The sequence below is a fragment of the Saccopteryx bilineata genome, chromosome 2 (assembly GCF_036850765.1).
Source record: "Saccopteryx bilineata isolate mSacBil1 chromosome 2, mSacBil1_pri_phased_curated, whole genome shotgun sequence".
Classification (NCBI taxonomy): domain Eukaryota; kingdom Metazoa; phylum Chordata; class Mammalia; order Chiroptera; family Emballonuridae; genus Saccopteryx; species Saccopteryx bilineata.
The window spans coordinates 393,734,097-393,750,615 of NC_089491.1; the positions used below are offsets into that span (position 1 = coordinate 393,734,097).

Here is a 16,519-nt window from a genome sequence, read left to right on the forward strand (position 1 = left end):
AACACAACAGGCTTTGCTCGCTGTGACCAGTCAGCCCAGAGGAGCTGGAGGCAGCAGCATTTGGTTCTGGCCTGGGGGGGGGTCTCCCTGCCAGGTGGACCGCCCTGCACCTCCTGACCTGACCCGACCAGCACAGTGGAGAAGGCGCAGAGAAGGGTACCCGCCTGCTGACCACAGGGGCCGCCCAGCCAGGTGACCCCTCCTGCTGGCCACAGGGGCCGCCCAGCCAGGTGACCCCTCCTGCTGGCCACAGGGGCCGCCCAGCCAGGTGACCCCTCCTGCTGGCCACAGGGGCCGCCCAGCCAGGTGACCCCTCCTGCTGGCCACAGGGGCCGCCCAGCCAGGTGACCCCTTCTGCTGGCCACAGGGGCCGCCCAGCCAGGTGACCCCTCCTGCTGGCCACAGGGGCCGCTCAGCCCGGTGACCCCTCCTGCTGGCCACAGGGGCCGCCCAGCCAGGTGACCCCTCCTGCTGCCTCCCCACACCGCCCAGCCAGGTGACCCTGCCTGCTGGCCACAGGGGCGGCCCAGCCAGGTGACCCTGCCTGCTGGCCACAGGGGCGGCCCAGCCAGGTGACCCCTCCTGCTGGCCACAGGGGCGGCCCAGCCAGGTGACCCCTCCTGCTGCCTCCCCACACTGCCCATACCTGGGGCCAGCAGGTGAAAACCACTTCTGCTCAAGGTGCCAGGCAGCACACGGCGAGCTCCCCCCCTCCCATCACCCCACATGGTGTTTACGAGCCCAGAATGCGCAAACCCAGGCCCGCCCTGCAGGCTGCACCTCGTAGATCCGCACAAATTATATTTCGGCTTTTATTAGTCCCAGATCGCTCTCATTTCCTGCTGAGTGTCCTGTGGATGTCATTAACATTTCTACGGCTTTTATTTTTATTTATTTATTATTTTTTTTCACATTCTCCAAAACGCATTACCCAGAGACATCACTGAAGGAGAGCGAGGCCACTGACGAGGACCCAACCCAGTGTCCGGCCCCTCCCCCAGCTCTAATCAGTCCAGCTGCTGTGTCGTTTAATTTAGCCAAGCCCGGTACTGCAGGCGGGTTTCCCAGTACACGCGAGCAGCTGGATGTGGTGAAAGCATCTATCTCTAAGAAAAGACAGTTCAATTAAAATACAGAAAGCCCAGCGCCTGATGGAGAATGCAACCAAAAATGCTCACCCCAATACCAACCTCCACCCCCGCTGGAGGGAGGCGGGGGGGACCCAGGAACAAAGGGGAGCATCAAAGGCACCTCTCGAGTCGACAGGGGAAAACGGGGCTCTGCGTCTTTAAGGGCTGTCACGGGCTCTGCTGTTATTAATTATTACGATGATGATTACTTTTCGAGAACAGGAGGAAAGGACAAGGAAAGAGGCAGGCAGAAGGGCTGGGGTAGGTGGCATCTCACGGGGGGTGGTGGTGGCAGAAAGAGGCCCCCTTGGCAGAAAAAACGGTGCCCTTTGCAGTTGGGGGAGGGGAGGAGGGGTTGAGTGAGGCAGACTAAGGGGTTTGACCTCTGTGGGGGTCAGCTGGAGAGAGGAGGGCTGGGGCGGTCAGGGGAGGGCACCCCTAACACATCCTCACAGGGCTCCTTGTGGTCGACCCCTGCTTCCCCACTTGCCTCTTCTCTGTGACACTTGGTCGAGGCCAGGAGGGAAGAAGGGGGAAGGGAGGAAGGAAGGAAGGGAGGGAGAAGGGGAAGGGAGGGAGAAGGGGAAGGAAGGAAGGAGAGGAAGGAAGAAGAGGAAGGAAGGAAGGAAGGGAGGGAGGAGAAGGGGAAGGGAGGGAGGAGAAGGGGAAGGGAGGAGGAAAGGAAGGAAGGAAGGAAAGGAAGGAAGGAAGGAGAGGAAGGAAGAAGGGAGGGAGGGAAGGAAGGAAGGAAGGAAAGGAAGGAAGGAAGGAGAGGAAGGAAGAAGAGGAAGGAAGGAAGGAAGGGAGGGAGGAGAAGGGGAAGGAAGGAAGGAAGGAAGGAAGGGAGGGAGGGAGGGAGGGAGGGAAGGAAGGAAGGAAGGAAAGGAAGGAAGGAAGGAAGGAGAGGAAGGAAAGAAGAGGAAGGAGGGAGGGAAGGAGGGAGGGAGGAAGGAAAGAAGGAAGGAAGGAAGGGAGGGAGGGAGGGAGGGAGGGAAGGAAGGAAGGAAGGAAGGAAGGAAAGGAAGGAAGGAAGGAGAGGAAGGAAAGAAGAGGAAGGAGGGAGGGAAGGAGGGAGGGAGGAAGGAAAGAAGGAAGGAAGTCTTGAGCATCCTCAAAGCACTTGAGGCCTTGGCCCTCCTTCTGGCCACTCCTAAAGACTGGTCTCCCAGGCCCAGCCCTGGCCAGGGAGCAGGCCAGGCTCATGGAAGGCCATGCACTGACTCTGGCTCAGGGCCCCACCCCTTGCATCCAAGGCCCCAGCAGCACAGCAATGGGTCACACTGCTGCCCCTGGCCACCTACCTACACAGCCACAAATCGGGGGCGGAGTAGAAGGTGGGAACGTGACCAATGATGAGGTGACCACAGGGCCAGGTGAGCAGCCCTCAAGGGCCTTGGGCGGCTGGTGACCCTGGACCCTGCAACCCTTTCTCCCCTCCCTGCAAAGGTACTGAGGAGAGAAGGGGGCCGGCATCCTCGGCTGTCGGGGCGACTCTGCCTGGGTCCCCTCAATGGAGGCTGAGGGTTCTGCCTTCCTCGGAAAACGTGAGCGGCAGAGAGGAGGGAGACCTGCATATGAGCCCCCATACGTGGGGAAGATCCTTTCACTGGGATGGCCACAGCAGGAGCAGTGACCAGACGAGGGGTGGCCACCCCTCACCTGGACCCCACAGCAAGAATTCCCACATTAGAAGAGGTACCATGGAGTATGGCTCAAGGAGAGGCGATGGGGGGTGTCCTGGCAGCCTGCATGCTTCAGGTCCCCTCGGCCACCTAGGAGGCCCTGACAGCCAGACCCACCTTAGGGAGGGCCACAGGGCCACGTACGGGCCACGGTGATGACTGGCCACCTGCAGCCACCCTGGCGACCCGAGAGAGAGGCCCCTGGGCTCACGGCCTCTCCAGGCCAGGCAGGGGAATGGGCAGTCTGAGCTCCAGCTGCTGCAGGTCCCACAGAGGACAGAGGACGCGGAGGGGGCCCGGCCAGGAGGCTGTGGCAAGAAGTGTTTTCTGAGACGCAGGGAATACTGAAGACAGAAAGCAAAACAGAGAGAGGAAAGAGGGAGAGAAAAGAACAGAGAGGGGGAGAAGAAGAGAGAAGAAGGGAGAGAGAGAGAGAGAGAGAAAGCAGAGAAGCTTTCAGGGAAAAAGGGAGGGAGGCGTGGAGAGAGCAGAGGAAGCTTTCTGCTCCCAGCTTCCTGATTTGTAGCTGCAGCGAGAAAAATATTTTTAAACCCAACCCATTCAAGGCCTGGGAACAGGAAGGGGAAAACCACTTGAGTCAGGAGGCTGGGGACACGGAGTGGGGGTGTCTGAGGAGGGCCTCCTCATCTGTTGCAGGTGATGATACTCAATATGAGACCTCCACTAAAATGATAAATCATTAGCCAGTTTGCTGCTCTTGTGTGAGGTCTACTTTGAATTCTAAAGGCCTGGCTTGGATGGGGGGAAGGGAGGGTCTTCCAAGGAATCCGAAAGACACACAGCTCCAGACCCGCAGGCCTCGGGCACAGGTAGGGTCTCTGGGCCAGGGGCTAGCGAAGAGGCAGGGACCAGAGCCTGCTGGGGGGGCCCTGCTTGGGGGGGGGAGGCCTGGGACACCGTGGATCCCCTCTGCACCCCCTCCAGATGTCCTGGCGAGGGACCCCAGCTGCGGCGGACATCTCCGGGCGTCTTGGAGGGTTCTGAGAATGGGGAGCAGAGGCTCCTGGACTCTCCAGATTGGAAAGCCTTCCCCGGAAGCCCACCAGAGACATCTCCGCCCAGGACCTGCGCAGCCCCCTGGACTGAGGTCCACCCCTCGGGGTCTACCCGCCAAGAGGATGCCATCTCTGTCCCTCTCTGCTGGACCGGGCGCACTGCGTGCTGGGTGAGGCTGTGCTAGCTCCCAAAGCGTCCTGTCCAGTTAGAGCCAAGGGCACCTGACCTGTGGGGGCAGTGGATAAAGCATCGACCCGGAACGCTGAGGTTGCTGGTTTAAAACCCCTGGGCTTGCCCGGTCAAGGCACATAATGGGAGTTGATGCTTCCTGCTCCTCCCCCCTTCCCTCTCTCTTTTTCACTCTCTCTCCTTTCTAAAATGAATAAATAAATAAAATGCTTTAGAAAGCAAAGACCCCGATTCCGATTGCGGGAGGAGACAGTCCCTGGCGGAGACCTCACAGCGCCGGGACTGGGTGGCGGCATGGAGATGGCAACTTGAGCTCCCAGACTTCCACGGCTGTGTCACTCCACCCTTCCCCACGGCGCCCTCCCTGGGATGCAGGGGTCCGGAAGCCCAGAGACCCGAGCCACTGAAGTCAGAGGCACCTGCCCTCGGAGGAGGGGGAAGGACACATGGACAACCTGACCCCTCCCTGCAGGTGTGCAGTTGACATTCAAGAACTCTCCCTGGAGGGGGGGGGGGCGTCAGCGGAGAACTCACTTATTATCCGCCCAGACACAACAGGCTCTTATGAACAGTAATAATTTTTAGGTTATTCACCACCTCTCCCTCTGTCAAGGATAGGGAGAGAGTAAGAGGGGTGGTGGGGCCCACTGCTGGTATGCAGGCAGCTACGAGGACTGGGGTCTGGGGGCCCACACATTCAGAGCCCTAGGCCAGCAAGATCAGAGCTGGCTTGGGAGGGGGGTCTGAGGGGACCCCCAGTGGGTGGGGTCCCAGTCTGCCCTCTTCTCTTCCCTCCACCACACTCCCAGAAGTGCCTGACCCTGCAGGCTGCCGCCCAACATGGATGAGATAGGATCTGTGTCTTGTGGCTTTGAGAGGAGGCCAAGAATGAACGCAAGGATGGCCCAGCCTCTCACACCCTTGGCTTTGTCCTCCTCACCCCGTGTGCCCGGAGGGGCCGTGACTTGACTTCCCTTGAGCAGTGGAAGCACCCAGGCGTCAAGCCTGCGGCTGCTCTGGCCTCCAACCTTGTGGCCTTGGACAGGCATCTTCATCTCCCTGAGCCCCGGGGCCTCTGCAGCCACCGTTCCCTCCGTCCACAGCCTTTGCCAACGTCACCTCCTCAGGTAGCCTTCCCGGACCAGCGTGTGAAACACCACGCCTCGCCCTCCCTGCCTTCAGTTCTCCGAGGTGTCTGTCCGTCTCTCTGCGGTAAGGTAAGCCACAGGGCTATAGCCGGCTGGCTTTGCCGCTGGTCTCCCCTCATGTCACAAGAGTTCCGTGAGAGCAAGGCTTTCTGCTTGTTCTGTTCACAGCTATAGGCCCATTTCCCGTAATAATAGTTACTGAATAATGTGCAAAAAAAAAAAAGAGAGAGCCATATTTATCCAGAATGAGCTGTTGGGTAGCAGTGCAGAGTGCCTTTGGGTGGGGACGGGACCCTGAACAAGGAGGACACGCCTCCTCGTTCCTACACACACACACACACACACACACACACACACACACACGGGACAGCCTCCCTCTAGCCCGGCACCGGGTGGAGGTGAGAACAGGGGCAAACTGGGAGACCCTGGTCACAAATAAAATGATGTGGGGCCCTCCACTCACAGCAACATTGCTGCCTGTATGGGATGAGCACCCAGGGTGCCAGAACCTGAGGGTTTTTTCCTTTAAAAAAGCCAGAAATCAGGCCCTGGCCGGTTGGCTCAGCGGTAGAGCGTCGGCCTGGCGTGCCGGGGACCCGGGTTCGATTCCTGGCCAGGGCACATAGGAGAAGCGCCCATTTGCTTCTCCACCCCCCACCCCACCCCTCCTTCCTCTCTGTCTCTCTCTTCCCCTCCCGCAGCCGAGGCTCCATTGGAGCAAAGATGGCCCGGGCGCTGGGGATGGCTCCTTGGCCTCTGCCCCAGGCGCTAGAGTGGCTCTGGTCGCAGCAGAGTGACGCCCCGGAGGGGCAGAGCATCACCCCCTGGTGGGCAGAGCCTCACCCCTGGTGGGCGTGCCGGGTGGATCCCAGTCAGGCGCATGCGGGAGTCTGTCTGACTGTCTTTCCCCATTTCCAGCTTCAGAAAAATACAAAAAAAACAAAACAAAACACCAGAAATCAGGATTTTATAAGAAGGGAAATCTTTCATGTAAAAAAAAAAATGCAGTCAACCGAGTATAGAAGAGTCCAGCACTCCAGAGGTCGAGAGAGGCCGTCCGTGGGCTGTATTTGACGTGAGCTCTCCAGCATCACCACGGGTGAAACTGACACAGACGGAATTTTTCACGGGCAAAGGCAGGGCCCCTCTGTGGGGTAGGGAATTTGTACAGCTCATGTGTGTGCACTGGGTGAGAAGGCATGAGAGTGTGAGAGGCATCCGGAACCTTCCCTGGCCCCTGGGAGAGAAGCGCTGAGACAGCACAGACCAGGTGGGATATCCTGCAGAGTGGGATAGGAGAGTGAACACTGAAGGCTCAGGGAAGGGAGGAACCTGGAAAAGGGAGCACGGAGGGGGGCTGCCAAGGCTGGGAGGCCCTAAGGTCCACAGAGGCACTGGGATGAGGCCCTGCTGCCCACCCCCTAGCTGGGTCCCCTGCAGGGGGCTCCTTGGTGGCACTCATCACAGCCGTTAATGAAATAACTAATGGTATATATAATGAACGGTTCTACATGAGTCTCCTTTACCTGACTGTAGCCCCATGAGGGCAGGGGCATCATCTGTTAGGTCCTAAGCTCTAAGCCCAGAAACCGGCCCAAGGAAGTGCCTATTAAATACTGTCTATTGCAGGGGTCCCCAAACTACGGCCCACGGGCCCCTGAGGCCATTTATCCAGCCCCCACCGCACTTCCGCAAGGGGCACTTCTTTCATTGGTGATCAGTGAGAGGAGCACATTGACCATCTCATTAGCCAAAAGCAGGCCCATAGTTCCCATTGAAATACTGGTCAGTTTGTTGATTTAAATTTACTTGTTCTTTATTTTAAATATTGTATTTGTTCCCATTTTGTTTTTTTACTTTAAAATAAGATATGTGGCCTGACCTGTGGTGGCGCAGTGGATAGAGCGTCGACCTGGAATGCTGAGGTCACCGGTTCAAAACCCTGGGCTTGCCTGGTCAAAGCACATATGGGAGTTGATGCTTCCTGCTCCTCCTCCTGTTCTCTCTCTATCTCTCCCCCCTCTCTCTATCCCCTCTCTCTCTAATAAAAATGAATAAATAAAATCTAAAAAAAATAAAAAATAAAATAAGTGCAGTGTGCATAGGGATTTGTTCATAGTTGTTTTTTTTTTATAGTCCGGCCCTCCAACGGTCTGAGGGATAGTAAACTGGCCCCCTGTGTAAAAAGTTTGGGGACCCCTGGTCTATTGCCTGGATGGATGGACAGGGGGGAGCAGTGAGGGGCAGCTCCTGGTTGGACACACGACGAGGTAAGCCTCACCATAGCTCAGAAGGGTGCCACTCAGAGAAAAAGGGTCAAGGATGAGGCCATGACTGTGACCGATCTGGAAGGAAAGACCAAGTGTACACTCTGCCTCCACCGTCCCGCCCCCTTCCGGGCGGCCACCACTCACGTATCAAGTTCATTTCTGCTCACTTACAGTCTGCTGGGAGTGGGGTGGGGGTGGGGGCAAGCTAGGTGCTGAGAATACAGAGGAAAAAACATGATGGCTTTGCCCTCCTGAGGCACAGACAGACAATGGCCAGGGTGCAACACCCAGGATGCCACAGCGGGGTGGGGGTGGCAATCTCGGAGAGCCGAGAGAAGGGGAACTTAACTCTCCCAGGAAGGGAGAGGGGGCGCCCACCAGAAGCCACTGTCCACAGGGTGTATTCTAAGACCCCTCCTTCATTCTGCAGAGGAATTAATGAGAGAGCCCAGAGAGACTGGGGCTTGTCCAGGAGGTCCAGCAGGGCTGAGGTCCCTCTACAGCTCTGCCCCAGAGTGTCCGCTTGTCACCTCGGGGTGGGGGTGGGGATAAAAAATCAGAGCTGTGGGTCAAAAGGGGAGGTGAGGCAGTCCTCCCCCTGGTCACCCCGGCTTCCCAGAGGAGTCAGGGAAAGCCTCCTCCGCTCCCAGCCTGGCTGGGAACCTCCCCTTGCTCCCCTGCCTTTGACGTCTCTCCTCCACAGCATCCTGACAGCCTGGGAGGCAGAGCACGCCAGACCTTCCCACTCGGTTCCAACGGGGGGGGGTGGGGTGGGGGGGGAGGGCGGGGAGCCGGGGGGGAATTGGCTTCGACTTCCTCCCCCCAGGTCCCCAGGGGAGGAAGCCGCCTGTCAGGCCGCCACGGCGTGTCAAATCCTCTCGCTGCCTAATTGTGAGCCGGCAGCATTTAAAGAAACGCTTTTCTGGCCGCCTGCCACACCGCAAACTGCTTGGTATAATTTTATTATTAAGGAGAGAGGGGAAAAAAAAAAAAAAGGAAGGAGGTTGGAAGAAAGAGAGGAGAGAGAGAGAAAGAGAGAGAGAGAAGAAGAAGGAGGAGGAGGAGGAGGAGGAGGAGGAGGAGGAGGAGGAGGAGGAGGAGGAGGAGGAGGAGGAGGAAATTGCTTAGTCCCAGTCAGCTGGTGGAGTATTCTGCTCAATGTGGAACCGGGAGAGTTGGCTGGCTGACTTCGTTAATTGCGCATTCAATCTCTACTTAGGGTAATTGAAACGAAGCGGGCCCAGGTCTGATAATTTAGGGTCTGCGTCTACTAGGCCATTAACCCTTTCCGCGGCCCCCACCCCCACCCCCACCAGCCCCCATGTGGACAGCAGCGAGCTCTGGAAGTGGGGCGGGCCCCTGGGCGCCCCCCTGCGAAAGGCCTGTTCTGGGGCCGGGGGTAGGGAGGGCCCCCCGCCGCCAAGGAGAGGGCTGCCTCGGGGCTTCCAGACGCGCGCCCGGCGCGAACAGAGTTAACGCGGCGCCGCGAGCCCCGAAGCCCGGTGAGGGCCAAGCTGGGGATGGGGAAGCCGCGCCGGGCGCGTGGGGGTTGTTTGCGGCCTCGCCGCCCCTTCTGCAACAGATGTTTCAGCCGTGTAAGACAAAGGCAGAGCGCCCGCCGCCGCCGGGAGAATATCCGCAGGACTCCCTCGGGGGCAGGTAAAATTTCACCTTCTATTTGTGTCCCCCCTCCCCCCGTCACACCCCCTCCTCGTTTCCCAGCCTTCTGCTCCAATCCGGAAAGCGCCACCAAAGACGCTGCGCCGCCTCCTCCGCAGCCCAACCCGCTGACCCCAGCAAGGTCACGGCGACCTCGGGCTCCGCCAGCAGCGCGCCCCGCTGCCTCCTGGGGCGCCCCTCGTCCGTCCTCGATCCAAGGTAATTGGAGGCGCCGGGAGAAGAGAGGAAAGGTGGCGCTGCACTCGCCCACGGGCAGAGGCGCCGCCGGACGCGCTCCGCGCCATCCCACCGGCCTGCGCTCTGACCCTGGGTGGCTGCACCGCCCGCCCCCGGCCCCCCGCGCGCGCGCACCGCCCCCCCCCCCCGGCCCCTGTCATTCATCTCCCTGATTCCCGCTGTAGTCGCCCTCGGAAGTCAGCCGAGTGAAGCAGCTGTTCCTTGCACACTCCACTTGACCAAAGATGATGATAAATGAGGCCTGGGCTGCGTCGGGGACGCGGCGGCGGCGGCCGCGCAGGGCGCGCGGGGCTGGGCGCACAGCCCGCAGCCCCCTCCCCGCGCCCTGGGAAGGGCGAGGACGCATACAGGACAGAGGCCGAGAACCAAAATCTGAAGGCCCGCAACAGCACTTCCCTCCCGGGACGCCCTAGCACCCGGCGGTGAGGAGCCAGGTTCTGGTGCGCCCCAAACGCTGGGCCGAGGCGCAACCCTTTTCTCTGCACTCCCATCCCCGAACGCCTTGGTCCCCGCAGCGCCCTGGCCCCCGCCCCCTCCTACCCCCCCGTGCTTCAAACCTATTAACGCTCGTAAATAATAAATAATGGCGCGTTGCCCTCCAACCGCGCGAGGCTGCAGGAGGGGGGGGGGAGGCGCTGCCAGCTACGCCGGGTCCTGGGGAGAGGGTGTCCTCCGCCGGGGGCAGGGGGCTTGGGCGCACAGCCCAGCGCACGTGCCGCCGCGACACGCAGGCGGGCACCCGGCCCCACGGAGGAGGGGAATCCCGCTCTGCCCTTCCCAACGCCACCTCCCCTGGAGTCCTCTGGCACCGAACGAAGCGAGAGAGCGCGCGCGAGCTTCCCAGCCCGAGAGGATTATTTTTAATCTGCCCCCCCGCCCCCTCCACCCCGCGCCGCCACCTTCCATATCTGCCTTTCCAGTCTGCGCGCCCGCCCGCTCCAGCGGCCGAGGCCTCGGGCTCCTCACCTCGCTCGCTCGGTGGCTCCGGACTCTGAGCACCTCCCCCGGCCCGCGGCCCCCACCCCTGCACGGGCATCGCGCGGCTAAATCTCAGCCCGGAAAGGACCGATTAGGAGCCGCGTGCCTTTCTGCGAAATATTGGAACCGGGTGGGGTGGGGGCGGGGAGACCATCGCTGTGGTCCCCCTCGCCTCTCGCTTCCCGTATCCGGGAGCTGCCAGCCTTCAGCGCGGAGCACCCCTCTGGTTTTCGGCCTTCTCTCTTCAACGCCCACCCTTTTTCATTCAGTCACCGACCGAGCTGGAGCTGCTACCACAAGGACCCTCAGGCGGCGCCGCCAAGTAGGGCGCTGCCTCTGCCTCCCCCACCTTCAGCCTCCTCCCTAAGCTGCTCCAAACAAACACAGCGTTTAAACAGCAGCAGGTTAGCACACCAACAACTTCAAGGCAAACTCCGCCTGTGCCCGAGCCAGGGCGCAGCGGGGGTGGGGGTGGGGGCTCTCCCCACCCCCACCCCCCACTAGACCCACCTTCGCCCCTCCCTCCCAGCCCCTTCCCTCTTCAGGTCCAGCAGCTCGGGTCCCGCCCCCTTCCTCAGGGGAATGACAGCAGGAGGTTCAAGTCCATTCCCATACCCGAGCTCGCCAAAAGGCCACCCACCCAAACCCCAGCCTGTCCTCCCCAAAGGAGGGGGCAGCAGAAAACCCCCTGCAGGCTTGGACTGAATCAGTCGCTTGACATTTTCCAGACTCTGTTCTGTGCCCAATCCTGGAGACCCACAGCCTGCCCCCCCACCCCGCACCTCCCTCCTGAATGAGGAGGGGGCGGTAAGAGACACCCACGGCACAACAGCGAGGAAGACTGGAGGAAGTGTGGGCTGAGGAGGAAGGAAAAAGGCATTCCAGCGGCAGGGAGCTGCCTGGCTTAGGGGCAGGAAAGAACACAGCCTGCCTGGAGGGGGCCTGAGCCAGACTTCTCTCCCCAGTTTAGCCAGGGGGTGGTGGGGGGAGGGCTGGGCCCCTACCTCCGCCCCCACACCCCAGGCCTCTGGCCTGGATTACCAGAGGTAAGCAGCCTGATGTGCTGGGGGCAGGAGAGATGCATGTGGAATACAGATGTAAGGACAGCAGCTGCCCGGGGCTCGCCTGATGACACCGTGGGGCCAGGCGCTGGACCCAGCCTGCCCTGCAAAGTAGGTTCCAAAAGGGAGGGGGCCCTGAGCACATATGCAGGGCCTGGCATGGTTCTCAAGGGACTTCAATGCCCAGCCAGCCTAGACAGGGGGCCTGGGGCTTCCCTCAGATCTAGAAGGTTCTAGGTAACCCTCAGGAGTGGGTCGGAGCAGCTGTTCAGCAGGGACAGTGGACTATCTGCTCGTCTGCTGCAGCCAAGGCCTTGGTAGATCTCACTTCTGGTCCTCAAACTGCCACTCTGGGAGGCAGTGCCACCTCTTTATTTCACAGACTTGCAAACTGAGCTCCAGCGTGGGGAAGGGGCCCTTCTGGGCCCTGCGGGTGGGGCCTCAAGCTTGTCTGCTCTGTTTCCCAGCAGCTGGGCATCAGGCAGGCAGGTGCCCAGGGGCTTGAGGGCGAAAGACACAGAGACGACCATGAAGGTCTGGTTTGCTCCTTTGGGAGTTTAAGAAAACTGGTTTTCAAGGGGGGCTGGTATGGTGGGGGGCTGGAGAGGGGAGTTGTACTGCCAGCCCCCTTACCCCCCCCCCCAGTGCCTGACTTCTCCTGTGGACCCAGGTGCCTAAGGCATCAGCCCACACCACTGCCCCCACCACGGAGGGTTCTCAAGTGAGGGCTGGCTTCCGGGGCTGCAGAGTTCTGGTTGTGAGGCCTTGTTTCATCTGTAGCCGGAATGTAAATCTCAGACAGCCATGTACTGCCACTGTTCAAATGTGCGTCGCTATTTTGATGAATAAATTACAAATCCATTTCAGGGCTAGCGGCTTTGGGTGGGTAATATATCCTCCTCCCCGCCCCCTCAACAAAGACTGATAGAGTGCTGTTTTGATAAGGGAGTCTCTGTCTCAGGAAGGGGTTCACGGAGGAGGACCCCTGTCCGTGAACGCAGCTGGGACCACTGTGTTGTCCTGGCTTCCCCACACCCCCTGTGTGGGCAAGGGGGCTTCCACTCCTGAGCAGGGCTCAGATGGATGGCCTGCTGCCCCCAGCTCGCTCTCCTGGGTGGGGGTGGGTTCTGGCCAGCTCCCCCTCCCCCCAGACACGTAGCCTGGTGACCAGAAGCACTACTAACCTTTGGGGAAAGCCAACCACTAGCCACTCACTGATCCAGAGGCAGTCTGGGGAGCCTTTCCTCAAGTCGGAAAATATTTGCCCTTGGTTTTCTGCCGCCGCCTCATCCTGGCTGATTTTCCTCGGAGCAGGAAAATGTGGAGGTGCTTAGGAGTAAAAATGAGGCAAGGAGATGCTGTCTGAGCCTGGTGTCCAGCTGTTTTGAACAGCACTGCTTCTCTCCCAGAGTGAATAGGACACTTTCTGCTAGGACTATTGATACTTACTGTGTGCAGTGAGTGGATTTTTGCACCCCCAGCTAAAGACCATTCCCTCCAACTGCACCAGAGCTCCCAGAAGTCCCTCCCCCGACTTCCTGTCACTCAGCATCTGGGTGGGGGGAGCCGCCTCCAGCTGTACACAGATAGGTCGGCCCAGCCCCAGAGCTGACTTGCTTTGGAAAGTTGCAGGACACTTCCTCCTGGCTGCTTCTGGGCTGCTGGCGCCCCGTGGCAGGCCTCTTGGGGGCGGGGAGGGTGTCCTAAAAGAGATGTCCGATTCACGACAGCCAGGCTAGCCAGCTGTGAGGACTCCCAGGTGGCTGGTTGTCCTCTGGCTTTAGGGGGACAGGTGGCATCATTTGCCCTCTCTACACCGTGACTGTAAGTGCTTAAGGCCCAGATGCCACACGGCTCTGGGTTCCAATCCCAACTCTGCACGCTAGCTGCTGTGTGGCCTTGAACAATTCACTGAACCTCTCTGAGCTTCATGTTCCTCAGCCCAAACCCGCTCTTATTCACACCACACACTGACGGGTTACCCTGAGATGCTTGTGCTTGGCACCTGGTAGAGGCTCAGTGAAGGGAAGTAACATTTAGTCCTCTGTGGTGCTGGGGGGGGGGGCGGTGAGGCCCAAGTTTCTGTTTCTGTCTCCCAGGGAGCTTTGTGCATCTGGGACGGAACAGGTCTTCAGGAAGGCCTTTACGAGGGCCAGTGACACCCCAGAGCTGAGGTGGGCTGCTGAGACGGAAGGTTGAGGCCTGTTTTTGGACAGGCAGCCCATCTCCATGGCAGGAGTCTCACTCAGTGTTTCTCACACACTAGTGTACCCATCTACTAAGATGCAGATCATGGCCCTGGCCGGTTGGCTCAGCGGTAGAGCGTCGGCCTGGCGTGCGGGGGACTTGGGTTCGATTCCCGGCCAGGGCACATAGGGGAAGCGCCCATTTGCTTCTCCAACCCCCCCCCCCCCTTCCTCTCTGTCTCTCTTTTCCTCTCCTGCAACCGAGGCTCCATTGGAGCAAAGATGGCCCGGGCGCTGGGGATGGCTCCTTGGCCTCTGCCCCAGGCGCTAGAGTGGCTCTGGTAGCAACAGAGCGACGCCCCGGAGGGGCAGAGCATTGCCCCCTGGTGGGCAGAGCGTCGCCCCTGGTGGGCGTGCCAGGTGGATCCTGGTTGGGCGCATGCGGGAGTCTGACTGTCTCTCCCCGTTTCCAGCTTCAGAAAAATACAAAAAAACAAAAAAAAAAAGATGCAGATCGCGCTGTGGTGGTCAGGCCTGGCATTCCACAATGTAAAAGGCTCTCCAGGTCAGGCTGACACCACTGGTCTCATCGCCGGAGCACAACAGGCTGCAGGCTCTCCGCCTGCTCGGTCCGGGAGGCTGGGCGCGGCGCTCCTGAACCCTCTGTCTTGGAGCTGGCCGCTGCAGCGGTCTGGGCGTCCGGGGTGGACTCTGCGTCCGGCACCGCTCCCTGGCACCTCCGCTCTGCGAAGCGGGCCTTCCCGGCCTCAGGGTCCCCATCAGGACAGCAGGACACTGGGATATGACGATCCCACTCTTCCCCTTGCTGGTTTTTCCCATCCGCTCTTCCCTGTTCTGACCCCTTTCAAAGCTGCAACGAACCTGAGACACGAGCATCAACCCCAGGGGCGGCAGTCCTTGGGGTACAAGGCTTGCCCGGACTCAACAAACAGCAGCCAGTCCTCACTCGCTGCCTCAAGTCCCAGGTCCTGGCCCCCGAAGCACTATGTATCTACAAACCTCCCCCCCATGGCAGTCCCGTGGGGCTGGGTACCATGGCCACCCTTGATTTATGAACAAGAAAACTGAGCCCAGAGACCTGCAGCCTACTGCCAAAGTCACATCACTGGTCAGGGTGCAGGGCCCACAGGGGCTGGACTCTGGTTGTTTCTGGCTTTGCCCAGCCTTTGAGGATGTCCTCTGGGGAAATGGCCCATTTGATGTTCCTGACACGGAGCAGGTGTGGCTAAGTCATACTGCATTCTACCTGGCTGGCAATGGTGTGAGGCGAGAGGTGCCTGGGCCCGCTGGGAATGTGGGGGCAGAAGCTGGTAAATCTCTTGGGAGAGATTCCTGTCAATATGGACCCAAATAAAAGCCACATGTGCCCCCTCCCCCAGCCCCCCTGCTCCCCGCCAGAGGCAGAGTCCTCTGCACAGGGTGATTAACGGCGCTGTCCATGGCAGCCGCCAAACACCAGGTCTCTCCTCAATGTCCATCGGAGAGGGGCGAGGGAAACACGTTCAGGAAATTCCTCATGGCGGAGTATTAGAGGGAGGGAGGGAGGTAGCTTTCTGGGCCGTCCTACAATGTATCAATGGGGTGCAGTCTTCAAGCTGGGTGAGAAAAGCACAGTGGAGCAGTGTGCAGAGACCCCCCCTCCCCGTTTGCACAGAAGAAAGAGGATACATTGGATTTTTTTCCTTTTTTTTTTTATCATGAGCACTTGACACACCTAGTAAAGATTTTAAAACTTCTATGGCTAAACGGTTGAAGAAGGCCTGGTCCCAGGCTCCAATCCAGCACAGCCGGGTTCCAGCTGTCTGAGGCGAGGCCAGGGGTGGCCTCAGTTTCCTCGCTGTTAAGATGGGACGCGTCCCGGCGGCTGCCAAGAGGAGCCAACCCACCTGTGCCCTGCATGGGGCAATGGGTGGGACAGGAAGCACATCCCCCCAATTTAAATTGAGGAAACTGAGGCCCCCAAAGTAGGGAGGGACCGAACCGTAATCCCCATATAGGCTGTGTCCTCACTTCCAACGCGCAATCTTGGCAGGGGGTGCACAAAAGCCAGGACTGGCTTGGGCCCTAAGGTGCAGGGGTGGCCACGACCGCCCGGGCCGTTGATGAATGACAGGCCCAGGGCTCACAGGGCCCCCTCTGGGTGTGACGTGTCACCGTTCCCTCCGCTCCATTTCTATAGGCAACATGCTTTCCTTTAATCATCAGAACAAAGATGACACATGACCAAGTTTAAAAGCAGGGGCCATGCTGGGCTCCCACAGGGACTCTGGGCTGTGAGGCCATGGCTGATAAGAGAGTCTCGGAATACCTGGGGTACCCCCCAACCCTGGCTAGGGTACCCCCAATCACCTGTAATGCCTGGGCAGGTGCCTCCCCACACCCATGCCTCAGCTTCCTTATCTGGGAAACCGGAGTGAGAGAGAGTATGTCCCTCCGAGGGTGGCAGAAGGATTAAAAGAGATCATGGACAGAGTCGTCCGAGCAATGCCTGGCAGAGGAGGGCCCAACACACGCTCTGCTATTTTTAAAAGGTCAACATGTAATTTATTTATTTTTTTATAACAGAGGGCAAGTTCAGGAAAATCCCTACCCTGGTCCCAGCGGACTGTCAAGGTGGGGCCAGGAGGGTGGGACTTCTAAAGAGTGAGGGGAACCTGGCTCTGGCCACCTGACCTGGGAGCAGTGGGTCCCTGCCCAGCTGGGTGGGTACGCTGTCCTGGCACAGAGGTCCGGCGGGCAGTGCCCAGAGCAGGGCCCGGCCGTCTGCGTTTCCTCGTTGGCACGTCGGGCGGAACAGACCTGGCTGTCCGGGCGGAGGCGCCTGCAGCCCCGGGCCCGTGGAGAGAGGCTCAGAGCTACCTGGGTCCCACCCTGTCTCAGAGCTGGCCTTCTCCAGACCAGAGCCTCACGGGTCTTTGGC

At 59.8% G+C, this 16,519-nt stretch overlaps 1 protein-coding gene across 3 annotated transcripts in view; it reads right to left on the reverse strand.

Moving 5' to 3' along the window:
- Positions 1 to 16,519, reverse strand: part of RAI1 (retinoic acid induced 1) — a 130,865-nt gene that overhangs the window by 19,446 nt on the left and 94,900 nt on the right. The window contains exon 1 of one of the 3 annotated variants that reach the window (XM_066264470.1): positions 10,320 to 12,250. The exons of the other annotated variants lie outside the window; for them this stretch is intronic. The gene's annotated coding sequence lies outside the window, so the exon portion shown is untranslated. Of the gene's footprint in view, positions 1 to 10,319; positions 12,251 to 16,519 lie in introns of those variants that run through there. 3 annotated transcript variants of the gene reach the window in all.